General features: G+C 46.1%; 1 long non-coding RNA gene across 4 annotated transcripts in view; it reads right to left on the bottom strand.

The window, feature by feature from the left end:
* The window catches only part of LOC128323457 (uncharacterized), a 206,205-nt gene that overhangs the window by 44,376 nt on the left and 144,835 nt on the right, over positions 1 to 16,994 (bottom strand). Inside the window, exons 3-4 of one of the 4 annotated variants that reach the window (XR_008306277.1) lie at positions 11,812 to 11,956; positions 2,919 to 3,208 (exon numbers count right to left, since the gene is read on the bottom strand). The exons of 2 other annotated variants lie outside the window; for them this stretch is intronic. This is a non-coding gene — a long non-coding RNA (uncharacterized LOC128323457). Of the gene's footprint in view, positions 1 to 2,918; positions 3,209 to 11,811; positions 11,957 to 16,994 lie in introns of those variants that run through there. One more of the 4 variants, XR_008306275.1, reaches the window with a different exon arrangement.

The raw sequence follows: 16,994 nt of genomic DNA, 5'->3' as shown, positions 1-16,994 counted from the left end.
CTAATATTGCTTTAGTCCAGATGTTTATGCTATTTAAATTAGGAAGAAAAGGCTTTTGGGTAAACACAATTAAAGAAGTTTTTTTCAAATTTAGTTTAACAAACTTCTTTTAATTAATGCATATAGCCGCAGAGTTGATGCCTTTTGCCTTGATTTTTTATTTAAATTCACTCAGCCCCCCCCCCAACCCCCTGCCATGATGCAAAACACACACTGTGCACAACCCCCCTTCTCCTTCTAGCAACCTTCTGATTTTTTTTTTTTTGCACTTATGTTTGAGCACTCATTAGAGTGAAAGATATTGGTGCTTTTTCAAAATCATTTTACTCTTAAATCAACGCCTAATATATTTTGCATTGTAATAGCCCGTTTTATACATTTCCCTCCCCCTTCATTTAGATTATACTCTGGGAAAGTTTCTGGTAGGGGGAAAAACCATCCTTGAGTTTGTACATCTTGTCTCAGGGCTGTGGGAAGTCTCATGTCCAAGAATCAAATCTGTCTCTGGACCCTGTACCATTGTTTTATTATCACATTTTAACTGCATCCCTTCCTCCTGGAGCTTGTGATGGTGCGTGGCATTCCTGAGCGGCCATGTTTTTCATAGAGTTGGGGGGAGAGAGAGGCGAGGGAGAGCAGAGCTGCTCCACTGCTCACACATTGCATTGTGGGATCCTGGAGGACCTTGTGTGAGTCCCCCCCTCTCATTGGAGCTTGCTGCTGCACTACTCATATGGGTGCACAAGTGAAAGAGCCCAAAGGAGGCTCCTGTCATGTGGGGGCTGGAAGCTAAGAGCTGGCCTTCCCTTCTGCTCCCCGGCCTCGTTTGGTCATGAGGACGACCTTAGTGATTATCCCAAGGTCACTCAGTATTCTTATAGACTACTAGTCCTGATGGCTATAGCCTCCCATGTCCCATGATGCCTCTAAACACCAGTTGCAGGGGAGCAGCTGGAGGAGTGAGAGCATGCCCTCACCTCTTGCCTGTGGGCTTCTTAGAGTCATCTGGTGGGCCACTGTGAGAAACAGGGTGCTGGCCTAGAAAGGCCTGCTAAGGATGTGCACACACCACGGTTCGAACTATGGCCTGAGCACTTTTGGGGAAATTGGGCAGAGAACTTTAAGAAAAAGGAGAGCAGGTCCTTCCATGCTCTCCGCCTCCCCATGCAGCTTCCTGCATTGTGTCATGCAACTGCACCGACGGAGCTTTACAACGGAGCACTGCTGTCTAGTAGCTGTCAAGATTGGCCCCCAACACTGACCAAGAAGAGGTTGATTCAGAGCAGGGATTCTCAACGTTGGGTCCCCAGATGTTGTTGAACTTCAACTCCCATAATCCCCAACCAAAGGCCACTGGGGACTGGGGATTATGGGAGTTGAGGTCCAACAACATCTGGGGACCCAACACTGAGAATCCCTGATTCAGAGGATGAGGGTGACCCAGCCTCAGCAGAGAGGACCATTTCTAATACCAAACTGCCAGGGGGCAATCAGCCCCCACCCTGGAACATAGGACTATAGGAAGCTGCCATATACTGAGTCAGAACATAGGTCCTTTTGCTTTACTTAAAGAATTATTTTTCTAGTACGGACTTTTCAGTAGGGTTTGAAATATAGTAATAACTGCAGGTTGGGTTGGGTAAAATCAAGTTGTATTGTGGAGTATGTGTGTTTTGAATTATTCTAGCAATGGTTTATATGTATAATTATTGTGAGGGAAGTCAATATTTACTTATGTGTAGAATTAGATAAATGAATGTAATTTGAATGTAAAAGCTATTGTAAAATCCAATAAAAATTTAAAATGCAAGAAGAAGAAGAAGAACATAGGTCCATCTAGCTCAGTATTGTCTACACAGACTGGCAGCAGCTTCTCCAAGTTTGCAGGTAGGAATCTCTCTCAGCCCTGTCTTGGAGATGCCAGGGCGGGAACTGGGAACCTAGATGCTCTTCCCAGAGCAGCTCCATCCCCTGAGGGGAATATCTTACAGAGCTCACACATCAAGTCTCCCTTTCATACACAACCAGGGCAGGCCCTGCTTAGCTAAGGGGACAAGTCATGCTTGCAACCACAAGACCAGCTCTCCTCTATAAACCACCCACCCCCAAGCCCCCAGGGGAGGAGGAGGTGTCGTCATGCCCAAGCCAAGCTCCAGCCAAGAAAGACAAATGCCCAATTGGCAGCTTGCCCCTCAGTGGATCTCCTTGGAAGAAGGGGGGAGTCAGTCTCAGTGTTGGGGCCAATCCTGACAGCTACTAGACACCATTGCTCCATTGTAGAGCTCCGTGGTTGCAGTTTCATGACACGCTGCCCATTATTTCCACTGGGCATTGCATTGCACTGCCCAACTGCATTCACTGAGCTTGATGGCAGAGTGTTGCTGCCCAGCAGTGCTTACACGCATGGCGGGTATGGGCTGTGCTACAGGCGCCCATGTTCCCTTGCACAGTATGTCAGGCAGAATTCCAGTGATTTGCCATTAGCTAGCTCCTGTCATGTATCGCCTCGTTCTGCTATTATGTGTCACAGCCCTGGCTAAACCAGGCCTGTGATTTTTACGTTTAAGCACTGCCACCATGTAGACTTTTAGATTCACTCTGACTGAGTCTACTAAAACAGCCTTCCAACTTCTATTGTAATAATAAATTTAGTAGTATGGTAAAGGCTTTAGGCATGGGGTGGAGAAAACAGACAGAAGCTCTGCTCTTTTAAATATAAACAAGGAATGTTACTTTTAAAATAGTTCCATTTTAAACCAATAGTTCCCTTGAAAAGTTTAGTACAAAAACAGCAACCAAATGAGCATAAGGAAGAAATAAAATCTGAGCAAAATGCATCCAAACTGACCTAACACTGAGCCCTAATTCAGAATCCTCTGCAGTCACTTCAGCTTTTCCAGCAAACCTGGCTTGTCCCTTGTTCAGCCTCAGGTTCTGCTCTCCTTCACAGCTCTGGGAGTTCAGCCCCAAACTGTTTCTTCGTGCTTGTGAGTGATATAGCTCTCCAGAGAATTTCCACTCTCTGCCAGTGATTTCTCAGCTCTTTCTAGCACAGCTCTGATTCTCACTCAGATTGTTCTGCTTGCACTCTTGGAACTCCTTTTCAAACACTCTCTTCTTCCAACTCAAACTGCACTCCCTTGGACTCTTCTTGTATCATATTTGGACTCTTCTTTTCCAGTACCAAACTCGTACTTCCACTATAACTCTGCCAAAAGCAAACAACTTTTATACACAAACTCCCATCCCATTTTTCCAAACCATCCAATCACTACAACTTAAGTTCCAGGGGCGTAACTATAGTAGGGCAAGGGGAGACAGTTGTCTGGGGGCCCACTGCCTTGGGGGGACCCCCAGAGGCAAGTCACATGTCTGACTCCCCCAGCCGTGCGCCTGCCCGGGTTTCCTTCAGTTGTATTCATCCTCCACAACTGATGTGAGTCTTAAGACCTGGAGCTACCAGAACAGCATGCCTTTCTCTAGTACCATTAAATGACTTGCATCGTCCACAATTTACAAAACCTTTAAAAAAATAAATTAGGATGATGTTCTATTGTGGCACATAGGTTATATATATGTGTGTGTGCATGTGTGTATAGATTTTACTATGCTTTTTGTCACCACTTTTTAGCCACATTTAAGATTTCTTTACTTCATGAGCTGAACTTCAGCGGGTGGGGCATTTCAAAATCTTGTCTCTGGGTCCACTACAGCCTTGCTACGCCCCTGTTAAGTTCCCTCCATATTTCAAACCATAACCAATAAAATCAAAATCTCCACTTCCCTCCAAAATCTAACCAGTACATTTTATCACCCTCAAAAATGAGACTGTTGAACAGGAGCCGTGAACTTCTGGCCCCTGCACAGCTTTCTTAACACAATGAATAACAAAGCAATGGCAACATAAAAACCTATATACAAAAAGAAGAGGTTTAGGCCTCATTCCTTCACAGCTCCAGTGACGGGAGGGGAAGAAAATGCCTGTGATGGTATCCAAGACAAGTGAGAAGGGTCCAGCTGTCAAGATTCAAGGTAATGTCCACTCTCTGGTAGATCTCCAGCCAAGCATTGAAACTGAAAGGAGATAATCCAAAGTGGCAAAAGCTAGCCAAGGAAAAACAAAGAGCCTTCCTGGACCACACTAAGGAGGGTCCATCAAGTCCAGTATCCAGCTTTCCACAGTAGCCAATCAGCTGACCCTGCACACAGGCAATTGTCCTATCCTGCTATTGCTTCCCCTTCAACAGGTATTCAGTGGTATAAGGCCTCTGAACATGGAGGTTCCAAGTAGTTCTCAGTAGGAATTTGTGAATCAATTTGGATTTGAATTGATTCAACTCAAATCTGGCCAATTCAAGCTATTCAAATCCGAATAGAATCACCCCTAAAAGGGTGGTTCCATTCCAAATTGAATCAAATCTGGCCAAAATTAAAGCCTGGGAGAAGGGAGGGGACATAAAGACAGAAAGAGGTGCAGAGGGCCCAGGACCTCATCTTTCAAGTGCAGAAAGTGCAGTTTGGGAGCAGGGAGACCCACTATCCCTTGGCGGCCTCCTGGATGCTCCAGCATGGTGTAGTGGTTAGAGTGCTGGACTAGGACTGGGGAGACCCGAGTTCAAATCCCCCATTCAGCCATGAGACTTGCTGGGTGACTCTGGGCCAGTCACTTCTCTCTCAGCCTAACCTACTTCATAGGGTTGTTGTGAGGAGAAACCGAAGTATGTAGTACACCGCTCTGGGCTCCTTGGAGGAAGAGATACGAAATGTTAAAAATAAATAAAATCAATAAATTTTAAAAGAAAGAGGAGCAGAGGTGCCTTTGAACTGTTCTTCATCTGTGCCGATGGTGCCAAAGAGTGGTACCGATGGCAAGTCGGATCACCCCCTTCCCACCCCACTGCATGCTCTGCATTTGGTACTGCTCCTTGGCAACAGCCGCACCGAGGAGGAGAGGTTCAAATGAAATGAGTGGCCAGTGGGCTGCCAGGGGATGGTGGGTCAGGTTGCTACCTCCCCCCGCCAACTGCACTCTCTGCACTTGCAAGGTGAGGTCCTTGCTGCTTGGTGCCTCTTTCTGTCTTTTATAAAGACTCCCCTCCCTCCTCCTGATCCTAGGCTTTAACTTTAAAAACAGTTCAAATCGATTCAGAGTCAAATTGATTCAATTTTGAATTGAATTGAACTGTTTCAAGAGCATTGGATTCAAATGTGAATCAAAACAACATGTTTTGATTCGCATTCGAATCGAATCACAATTTTATTTTGTGTGCATCCCTAGTTCACAGGCATTTTTAGACCTGTCCTTCACAAATTTGTCTAATCCCGTTGTGGCCATCACCATATCTTGTCAGTATGCTTTATGTGAAAAAGCATTTTCTTTTGTTGGTACAAATGGAACCTTTGTTGGTACAAATTTGTTGCCCCTGCTAACATGGTAAGGTGGCACCTTTTAATGTGGTGATTCTCTTTATTGAGCAGGGGGAGAGTAACTGGCCCTATCCACCCCCAGCACAGTACCTCCAGTGACTGTTGCTGGTGTCTGTCTTATGTTCCTTTTTTAGATTGCGAGCCCTTTGGGGACAGGGTGCCATCTTTTATCTAGCAGGGAGATTGTTGGGGATGGCTTAGTTAATATCATAAACTCATCGCTGAGGAAGGGTAGGATGCCTCCTGGTTTGAAGGAGGCAATTATTAGACCACTTCTTAAGAAACCTTCCCTAGATCCCTCAGTGATGGACAGTTATAGGCCGGTCTCCAATCTCCCATGGTTGGGTAAGGTGATTGAGAGAGTGGTGGCTAACCAGCTCCAGGCGGTTTTGGAGGAAACCGATTATCTAGACCCATTTCAAACTGGCTTTAGAGCAGGCTATGGGGTTGAGTCTGCCTTGGTCGGCCTGATAGATTACCTTTAACGGGGAAACGACAGAGGGACTGTGACTCTGTTGGTTCTTTTGGATGTATCGGCGGCATTCAATACCATCGACCATGGTATCCTTCTGGATCGCCTGGGGGAATTGGGGATAGGAGGCACTTCTTTGCAGTGGTTCCGCTCCTATCTCTCAGGCAGATTCCAGATGGTGGAGCTTGGTGACAGCTCCTCTTTAAAACAGGAGCTATTATATGGAGTCCCTCAGGGCTCCATTTTGTCACCAATGCTTTTTAATATTTACATGAAACCGCTGGGTGAGGTCATCAGGAGATTTGGTGCTGGGTGTTATCAGTATGCTGATGACACTCAAATCTATTTCTCATCATCATCATCTTCTTCTTCTTCATCAGGAAATGGCATTCACTCCCTAAATGCCTGCCTATGGGCAGTAATGGGCTGGATGAGGGATAACAAATTGAAGCTGAATCCAAGCAAGATGGAGGTGCTCATTGTGGGGGATCGGAATTTAAGGGATGAGTTAGATCTTCCTGTACTGGATGGGGTTACACTCCCCCAGAAGGAACAGGTACGCAGCTGGGGAGTGCTCTTGGATCCAGGCCTCACCATGGTATCTCAGGTGGAGGCTGATTCGACAGCTGTGTCCATTCCTTGAAGAGAACGATCTCAAAACAGTGGTGCATCAGCTGGTAACCTCCAGGCTTGACTACTGCAATGCGCTCTACATGGGGCTGCCTTTGTACATAGTTCGGAAACTTCAGTTAGTCCAAAATGCGGCAGCCAGACAGGTCTCTGGGGTAACCTGGAGAGACCATATTATGCCTGTCTTAAAAGAGCTGCACTGGCTGCTGATATGTTTCTGAGCAAAATACAAAGTGCTGGTTATTACCTTTAAAGCCCTGAGCAGCTTGGGTCCGGCTTACCTTAGAAAGTGCCTTCTTTGGTATGATCCCCATCGCTCGTTGAGGTCATCTGGAGAGGTCCATCTCCAGTTGTCACCAGTACATCTGGTGGCGACTCGGAACCGGGCCTTTTCTGCAGCTGCTCCTGGTCTATGGAATGCACTACTGGCAGATATCCGCAGTTTAGGCTCGCTGTCAGCCTTTAAGAGAGCACTAAAAACCTATTTATTTGGCCTGGCCTTCCAAGGCTTATAAAGTGTTGATGTTTTTAGAAGTATTTTAATTGGTTTTAAATAGTTTTAATCATTTTTGAATGGTTTTTATATTGTTTTAGCATTGTTTTAATTGTGGGTTTTATGTCTTTTTAAAAGTTATTGTACACCGCCCAGAGCCTCTGGATGGGGTGGTTTATAAATGTAATTAATAATAATAATAAATACATCATCATCATCATCGACCAGGCCCCCACAGCACAGCAGCCCTGGGATTGAACAGTACTATTCCAGCACTACCTTTTGTAATTTCCCTTTCAGGTTGAAGGACCACACCTCAGTGTCCTAACCTCTAGCCCTTGCAAGACATCAGAATGCACATGTGAAGGACAGAACCAGACCGGAAAAGGCCCAAACCTGGCCACTGCCAGTAGGGATGTGAGAACAGCTCAGGGGTGGTTCCAGTCCTACGTCGGTTCAGTTTGATTGTTCTGGGGTAGAATCGAACCACCCCCCAGTTTGGTCTGACCCCAGACCGAACCCACCCCCCACAGTTCGGGGGGTTCACAAAATTTTTTTAATTTTGTTTTTACATCTTCTACCTTTAGCCCCTTCAGGGGGCTTCCCCTGGGCCATGGGGGGTCCACGAAGGTTCCCCTCCCCCCCGGCCTTGGTATCACCACAGTGACTCATCCGGCCACTCTTTTTGGCCCGTTCAGGCCTCTGTATGTTTGTGCGGCAGCCATGTTGCCCACCACCACACATGCGCAAATGGCCTCTGCGAGGCCTGGCATAGCCATGCCAAGCCTCACAAAGGCCACTTGCACATGCACAGGGCCCGGCAAAAAATGGAAAGTGTGGCTGGATGGGCTGCGGCAGTGATACCGAGGTCGGTGGGGGGAGGGGGAACCTTTGCGGACACACACACACAGACACACACACAGACACACACACAGACACAACACAGCCTAGATGAAGCCCCACGGGGGGCTAAAGTTAGATTTTTTTAAAAAAAATTGTTAACCCCCCTGGATCGGACCAGACAGGGGGGAGGGTTGTAAGGGGTGCTGGATTGAACTGTTCCAGTCAGGTTCGAGTCCGGTCCGGACTTGAACCGAACCAAGCCAGCCGGTCCATGCACATCCCTGCCAGCCCAGACTACTCTGAGGAGGCCAGTGCCGGGGTGGGGGGAGAGCCACCCCTGCCACCCTCCCTGCAGTGGCCACTGCTGCCCATTATTTTTGTAAGTACCCCTGACTCCCCTCCTGCCCCCATCTAGCCCTACAGAAGCCCCCTTTAGGGAATCCTTACCAGGTTCCCTTTTACCAGTAGACCCCCCAAACCATTCCATGAACTGGCTCGGCCTGGTTCAGTGGCCAGACCAGACCAGATCCAGTTCAGCTGGACCCTTAACCGAACTGGCAGAACCGGTTCCATGTGCACTCCTATAAAGGACATTCCAGCAGTGCATCAGGATGTCCTACAATGACGTCCGAGAGGGTGCTCTCAGCACATGCCTTCTCTCTTTGCATGATGAGCCAGGTGATTAGCTGAACTGGCTCAGGGTCAGTTTTGAAAGGGAGCTGGCCCCCGACAGGGTAATGGAGCACAGCAGCATTGAGTGCCTTACTCCATGTTAAGGATGTGCAAACAGTTCGAAGGGGGTTTGGTTTGACGTTACGGTTCTGAGGTTAAACCAACCAACCCCCCTGTTCGGTTTGACCCTGGACCAAACTCGCCTGACAGTTCGGGGGCATTCGCGAATTATTATTATTATTATTATTATTATTATTATTTTTAAAAAACACATTCTTTTTTCAACCTTTAGCCCATTTGGGGGACTTCCTCTAGGCCGCAGGTGTGTGTGTGTGTGTGTTTGTGTGTGTGTCCGTAAAGGTTCCCCCTCCCCTCGCCAACCTCTGTCATCACTGCTGCAACCCGTTCGGGCTTCTGTATGTTGGCACAGCAGCCATTTTGTCCACTGCCGCACATGCGCAAATGGCCTTTGCAAGGCCTTGCATGCCCCAGGGCCTCACAGAGGCCATTTGCATATCCGCAGCGGCCAATTTTTTTTTTTTAACAGGCCGTGGCAGTGATGACGAGGCTGGTGAGGGGAAGGGGGAACCTTCATAGACACACACACACACCCGTGGTCTAGAGGAAGCCCTCCAAAGGAGCTAAAGGTAAACAATATTTTTAAAAAAAAAAAAAAAACATGAAACACACACACACACGCCACCAGACCAAACTGGGGAGGGTTCAAAAGGGTGCTGGACTGAACTGATCTGGTCAGGTTTCAGTCCAGTCAGGACTCAAACTGAACCAGGCCAGCCAGTTTTGTGCACATCCCTACTCCGTGTGCCACAATAACTTGAGCAACTCCTGTTTCTTATTTTATTTTAAAAAATTTAGCACATTTGTATACTGCCCAAAGCTCACATCTCTGTGTGGTTTACAATAAAACAACACAAGTTAAAACATCAAAACAATGTAAAGCAGTGACAGATTCTACGTCTAATTCAAAAACTGGGTGAATCAGTGTGTCTTAGCAGCCCTTTGAATAGCTGTCAGAGCTCTTATTTCGACAGGGAGTGTATTCCAAAAGTTCAGAGCAGCAATGGAAATGGCCCATCCTTGAGTAGTTATAGCAAGCTGGTTGCAGCTGCAAATGGACCTCCACAGACGATCTCAATAGATGGCAGGGCTCATATCAGAGAAGGCATTCTCTTAAATACTCTGAGCCTGAGCTGTTTAGAGCTTAGGAAAGGACACTTGTAGGCAAGATTATAGGCAAGCGCCATTCTGAGATTTTCCCACAATTTCACTGGTCTGGTCTGGTCTGCTATGAGACTATCAAGAGATTGGTGTGGGCTCTTCATGAGAATTCTGTGTTTCTAGGAAATCCTGAAATAATATCCTGTGGGTATGCCCCCTCACATCTCAGAAATTACCATACTCCAAAATGGGAATGCGTCTTACAACTATTTTGGATGCTACAAAGTTTTATTAAGAGAATGCTTCCATGTATGAAAAATAACCCACAACCTGCATGTACATAATCATTCCTGAACATGCTGGTGCTTTTCTGTATCCCCCATCTATGATGGGAATGATGATTGGCTGAAATGGATTCTTCTTAAAAAATTGTGTGTGTGTACATGTGCATGTGTATTTTTCAAGGTAAATATATGGAGTGTGAACAAAGGCATGATTACTTAATTCTAGCATTTTTCAATGAAACAGTTGAAAAAGCTGTGATATATGCAGGAAAGCCTGGCTTGTGTTCTCATCAAGAGCCTTCGATGGAGGAAATCTGTATTTGGCAAGCGCTCCATGTATACCATGTCAACTTTATATTAAAAAAAATTGTTGAAAAAATATTATCCCAAGAACATACGTAAAATTATAAATATTCAGCACCTCAAGCTTTTGATATACTTTAGTGCACATGAACGGAGTAGCTGTCAAAATTACAACAGGCAACTCAAGTAATTATGCAGATTTATGCAAAACATTAACAAGAAGAATTAAATGCACAAATGAGGTGGCTACACTTGAATTGTTAAGATTATGAATAATTACCATGAATCTTTTTTGCTCTTAATATAACTTGTTTTTGATAAACAAAGCCTTAATTATCAGAATCCTTTGGAGAATATTGGTGACCTTCATTAATCTTACAAAACAAGTCTCTTGTGTTCTGCATTGTAAAAAAGCACATGCTTAGAATAAGTACACAGACCATGGGAAAAGCATATGCTAATGGCTACCACAAAATCATTGTGTGCTATACCTCCTGTTTTCTGTGTACACAGCATTCGGCATATGTAGAAGTAAAATCTGTGTGTTTTTGCAAATGTTCAGACTGAAGACAGAATGTTGTAAAGCAGAGAGGAAAACTTGGGGGCTGGCTATATAGAACCTCCATGTTCAGAGGCAGAATGCCACTAAATGCCAGCTGATGAGGGACATAAGAAGCTGCCTGATACTGAATTAGGCCATTGGTCCATCTGGCTAAGTGTTGTCTACATGAGGGCCGCTCAACTTCGAGTGTGCCCTCGAGTCGGTGTCAACTCCTGGCGACCACAGAGTCCTGTGGTTGTCTTTGGTAGAATACAGGAGGGGTTTACCACTCCCATAATCCTAGCTATTGGCCACTGTGGCTGGGGATTAGTCCAAAAACAGCTGGGGTGAAAACAGGCCCCCTCTCCCCTAGCTGTGCCCCTGGATGCTGGGGTTTAATACTGAGACCTTCTGCATGCAAAGCAGATGATCTACCATTGGGCTATGGATCCATCCCATTTCTGAGACGTCCTTCAAACAGAGATAGCCAGTTTCCAGGACGGAGATATTGGCCCTCACCTGAACACTGAATAGTACAGACCTGAGCCCCAGAGAAGCAAGATGGGCCAAGGAGAGCACAATGCTTGCCTGTATGTCAGTAAAGCAGGGGACTACAATCCCCATTATCCCCAGTCACAATGAGCAGAAGCCAGAGGTGATGGGAATTGTAGGCCTACCATTGTGTAACATCCTCCTAGAGGAGGATGACCTCAGAACAGTGGTGCACTATCTGGTAACCTCCAGGCTTGACTTCTGTAATGCGCTCTACGTGGGGCTGCCTTTGTATGTAGTTCGGAAACTTCAGTTAGTTCAAAATGCGGCAGCAAGGCTGGTCTCTGGGGCAACCCGGAGAGACCATATTATGCCTGTTTTGAAACAGCTGCACTGGATGCCAATATGTTTCTGAGCAAAATACAAAGTGCTGGTTATTACCTTTAAAGCCTTGAACGGCTTAGGTTCAGGTTACCTTAGAGAGCGCCTTCTTCGGTCTGATCCCCACCGCATGCTAAGATCATCTGAGGAGGTCCGGCTCCAGTTGCCACCAGCTTGTCTGGTGGTGACGCAGAGGTGGGCCTTCTCTGTAGCAGCTCCTGGACTGTGGAATGTGCTCCCTGCAGACATCCGTAATTTGAATTCTTTATTGGAATTTAGGAGAGCCCTAGAGACCTACCTGTTCGGCCGGGCCTTCCAGTGCTCTTAAATTATTTTAAAGGGTCTTTAAATTGTGAACCGCCCTGAGCTATTCATTCATTCGATTTTTATACCGCCCTTCCAAAATGGCTCAGGGCAGTTTACAATTAAAAACAGAAACCATTAAAACCAATAACAATTAAAACAAAAATATAAATATGAACACCAATTAAAAACACCAAATTTTGCACTGCTGCTATTTATATGTATGCAACATTACTATGCTGATGTACCTTTGTGCAATATGTTAGCCATTATTATAGGTCTCTTACCTAATCCAACTCAGTCCTTAGGATTGCTGTACTTTTAAAAAAAGTTTTGAAACAGATGGCTTTTTTTCATAAATTAGAAAGAATGTATATAGTAGTTTTTGAGCACAATAAGCTATAAAGCAGATTACAATCATAACCTCATCACTGCAGATTTAAGGAGCTGAGACCAGGATAACAATGGCTGCAATCACACGTAATGGGGAACCGGAGTTGCCGGGACCAGAGGTTTCCCTACTGTTACATCCAAATGCAACTCCAGTCCCGTTCTTCAGTGACCCAAAGTGTAGTGATCAGTCTCCCCTCCCCCTAAAGAGTTAACAAGGAGTGAACCCTTGTCTTGTCTGGCATGCTGGTGAACTCCAGGGCAGCCAATCAGTACACCAGGTGAGTGGGACCTAGAGAGCAGTTGCTGGGAATTCTGGGAACAAGAAGGGCAGCTGGAGAGAAGCACGTGCAGAAAGGCTTAGTGAGGGGCAACAGAGTTTTGCTCCCTCATGGTCGAAGCCAGCATGGAGGTTTCTCTCATGGAATAAATCTGTAGATCCTTAAAAGAAAGGATTGCAGGATGCTTGATTCTCATCAGGAATTCGGTGAGTTTAAGGAAAAGGGAATTCAGCATAGAGAACATGCCGTGTGTTAGGAACTTATTTTCTTTGTATGTGTGTGCTTTTGCATATTGCTGATACTGTTCTATTATTGTTTACCTGTAATGTAATTAAAATAAGAGAACCTAGTCTATGCCTACCCTACCTAGGGCATTGCAAATGACTCTATAAACATTTAAGCGTGCCTAAGACAACCTATTTTTGTAACCTACTAAGTATTTTTGAGTGTATCTAAGAAGGCTAGAGGCCTCAGATGGAAGCAGTCTGTAGTAATTGAATAAAATTGTTTTTTGGTTGTTCTGTTCTTATTACAAACCTCTCAGAGTTGGTTTTGAACTCAGGAAAAGTGGGGGGGGGGGGGAGAAGGGGGATTTGTCTGGTGCAAAAGTGTCCTCAAGCACTCAACAGCTATCAGTTTTCTCACCACGTGTAGGCTTGCATGTGGAAGATTTTTGTACTTATCCAACAGCAAAAGAGAGTTTTCCCTGGGATTCTACCCTGAGCCCAGGGAGGTTCAAGCGATGTCAATAAGAGGGGTGGCAGCGGCAGTATTTCAATTCTACTTTAAATATGGATTAGTTTAGGAGAAGCCGAGATAGGCAGCTTGCCAAGGATGAATCAGAATCTTTTTCCCCTCACGTGAGCTGCTCTGAGACAAAGGCTTTAATCCACTACAGATGGCTTCACCCCAGAGACTCCAATTTGAACCCCTCAGTTTGTAGTGAGTTTTGCTGCTCAAAGATCGGTTTCCCTTCCAGGAGCATTTCATGCAAATACAGCACTGGAGGCCGCATTTGCTCCAACTGGTGTTGAGGGAGGAAGCTCCTCCCTCTCTCCACACATGATTGGCTGTGCGGGCTGTCCTTCAACTTGCCACTCAGCAAGGTGAGTCTTGAACCAGGAATTTCATCAGCTGACAGTATTAGCCACTGCACTACATCAGCTCTAGCCTAGGATTCGATTAACAACCAGTGTGCAAAAGGGGCGGTGGGGGAGTGATCACTGCAGTGGTAACTGAGCAGTATTGCAATCTAGTTCTTTGGAGGTTCCACAGCTCCATGGTATCCTTTGCATTCAGAAGATTCCAGAGGCATTGCTCCCATAAAGCAAGGTGAAGCAGTCACCGCAAGTGAGGAATTTGGGGCGGGGGTGGTGGTGGAAACATGCTCCCTGCCACCTCATCTACCTCCCATTGCTGCCCCCCACAGGTCTTTGCTGAATAGCGTCACAGCCACAGAGCATCTCCAGCATTCTAGTGCCCTTGCCTCATCTCTTCTTCCTCCCCTTCTCATTCTCAGGCCGGCAGCCATTGGGGATGACGACGATGAGGGCAGGGCATGCATGCTGCACATTGTACATTCATTCATTCGCTTTAACATATTTCTATACCACCCAAAACTTGTGTCTCATTGTACATTGCACAGCAGTGGCTATTGCCATGCCCAGGAAAAAGAGGTGAATACGGGGCATGTATACAAAAATCAAGTGATGGGGGCTATTGCTGCTACTTGAAAATACAGAGCGGGGGACACTCTGCCAAAGGATGAGAGCAGCATTTGGTGCCCTGCCTCATTTTCAAGGTGGTCTGGGCCATCAATGGGCTTAGTATATGAGGCAGCTGGAGAGGTTGGGGGGGGGGAATGAATACTTCTTGTGATTTTTTACAACAGATGGAAAATAAGTGATAGCATTGCAAGACTTTCAGCTGTCAGTGTATGATCATGCTTTTATGGTCCTGACCATTGGGCCTGCAGTGGCCAAATTTGCAATGCTGCTTTAAAAGCGTTTAAACGTTTTTTAAAAAAAAACACACACAAACCTTCTATAATGTGTTATTGATGTTGTCAGAGAAATGGAAATGAAAATTGGCAGGATGGACCTCCAAAGATTACTCTATGGAGATAGTACAATGTGTTCATTGTAATCCTAACTCCTTCCTAGGGATCATTAGGAAGGGGATTGAAAATAAAACTGCTAATATTATAATGCCTTTATAGAAAACTATGGTGTGGCCACTCCTAGAGTACTGTGTACAACTCTGGTGACCACATCTAAAAAAGGATATTGTAGAAATGGAAAAGGTTCAGAGGAGGGCAACCAAGATGATTAGGGGCCTAGAACACCTTCCTTATGAGGCAACGCTACACCTGGGGCTATTAAGTTAAGTTCATTGTAATCCTAACTCCTTCCTAGGGATCATTAGGAAGGGGATTGAAAATAAAACTGCTAATATTATAATGCCTTTATAGAAAACTATGGTGTGGCCACACCTAGAGTACTGTGTACAACTCTGGTGACCACATCTAAAAAAGGATATTGTAGAAATGGAAAAGGTTCAGAGGAGGGCAACCAAGATGATTAGGGGCCTAGAACACCTTCCTTATGAGGCAACGCTACACCTGGGGCTATTAAGTTTAGAAAAAAGTCAACTGCGGGGAGACATGATAGAGATCTATAAAATCATGCATGGTGTGGAGAAAGTGGATAGGGAGAAATTCTTCTCCCTCTCACATAACCCTAGAACTAGGACTCATCTCATGAAATTGATTGCCAGAAAATTTAGGACCAGCAAGTGGAAGTACTTTTTCACACAACACATAATCAACTTGTGGAATTCTCTGCCACAAGATGTGGTGACAGCCAACAACTTGGATGGCTTTAAGATGGGCTTGGATAACTTCATGGAGGAGAGGTCTAACAGCGGCTACTAGTCGGAGGGCTGTGGGCCACCTCCAGCCTCAAAGGCAGGATGCCTCTGAGTACCAGTTGCAGGGGAGTAACAGCAGGAGGGAGAGCATGCCCTCAACTCCTGCTGTAAGCTTCCAGTGGCATCTGGTGGGCTACCTTGTGAAACAGGATGCTGGACTAGATGGGCCTTGGGCCCAATCCAGCAGGGCTGTTCTTATGTTCTGTAACCCTTTTCTCCATGCAAAAAATGACTGCAATTTTACTAAAATAATTTGGGGATAGGGATGAAGAAGGGGCTGATAGCACAGAGAAAGCTGTATGGGCAACAATACTATCACCTATCTTCCATCTCTGGGGTGGGGGAGTGTAGATACCTAAAAACACCATGAGCATTCATCCCCTGAGATGGTACCAGTGGCCAAAATCTCTGCACCTGGCTCAAAACCCCAATTCCCAGCATGCTTAGTAATGAATTAGCAGGTTGAGAAAGGCCTCCAACTGGGGAGTTGTTGCTAATCAAAGATGACACTCTTGAGAAGATGGATGAATCATCTGAGCTCGTGCAAGGCGTCCCTTTATGTTCAAATGTCCTACCCTTATCACATGGCCATCCAAGAGCCCAACCGTGCAACCCAACACTGGCTTTCAGAACTAGGCCCTTCCCTACCAATGCTTCAGTTGTGCCCTTCCCAGTGGCTGGTGGGCCACTGTGTGAAACAAGATGCTGGACTAGGTGGGCCTTGGGCCTGATCCAGCAGGGCTGTTCTTACGTTCTTATGTTCATATTACAAACATATTGAGGTTGTGCACACAACCAAAGTCCCTGGTGGCTAGGGAGGACTGGGGGAAAGGCAGGAACCTTCCTGCCTTCGCCACACAAGCAGACAGTTGATAGAACTCTACCACACCACACACCCACACAACCTGCATGGCTTACAGCACTGGGGATCTGGAGGAGGAAGTCCTCCAATAGCCCACAATGCATTGCACAGGAAGCCAAGAGACTGCCCGCATCAATGCTGCAGTTAGCAGCTTCCTGGCCACTCTTTAAGCAGCAACCTGTGATCTTCGGGAAGCCGGGCTGTTGGGAGCTGCAGCACACAGCCCCGATTGCGCACACACGATCTGGGCTGCAATGTTAGGAGGGGGCTTTCCCCCTTTAACCTGGCTTAGAGTAGCCCTGCTCTGGAGCAGCGGGGTGGGAGACTCCACACGAGCCTCACAACCCAGGTTTCCACGCTCCTGCCCTGCTGCAGCTGGTCATGAGAATAGCCTCATTGTTTGGCATCAAAGCATCAGCCCTTCCCTTAAAGAATGCTGGGAATTGTAGTCTGGTGAGGATTTGGAGGATTCTTTGTTAAGAACCCTAATTCCTTCTCACGGGGCCACAATTC

The sequence above is a fragment of the Hemicordylus capensis genome, chromosome 1, assembly GCF_027244095.1.
Source record: "Hemicordylus capensis ecotype Gifberg chromosome 1, rHemCap1.1.pri, whole genome shotgun sequence".
NCBI classification, from domain to species: domain Eukaryota; kingdom Metazoa; phylum Chordata; class Lepidosauria; order Squamata; family Cordylidae; genus Hemicordylus; species Hemicordylus capensis.
This window is presented reverse-complemented; position numbering and strand designations above follow the sequence as displayed.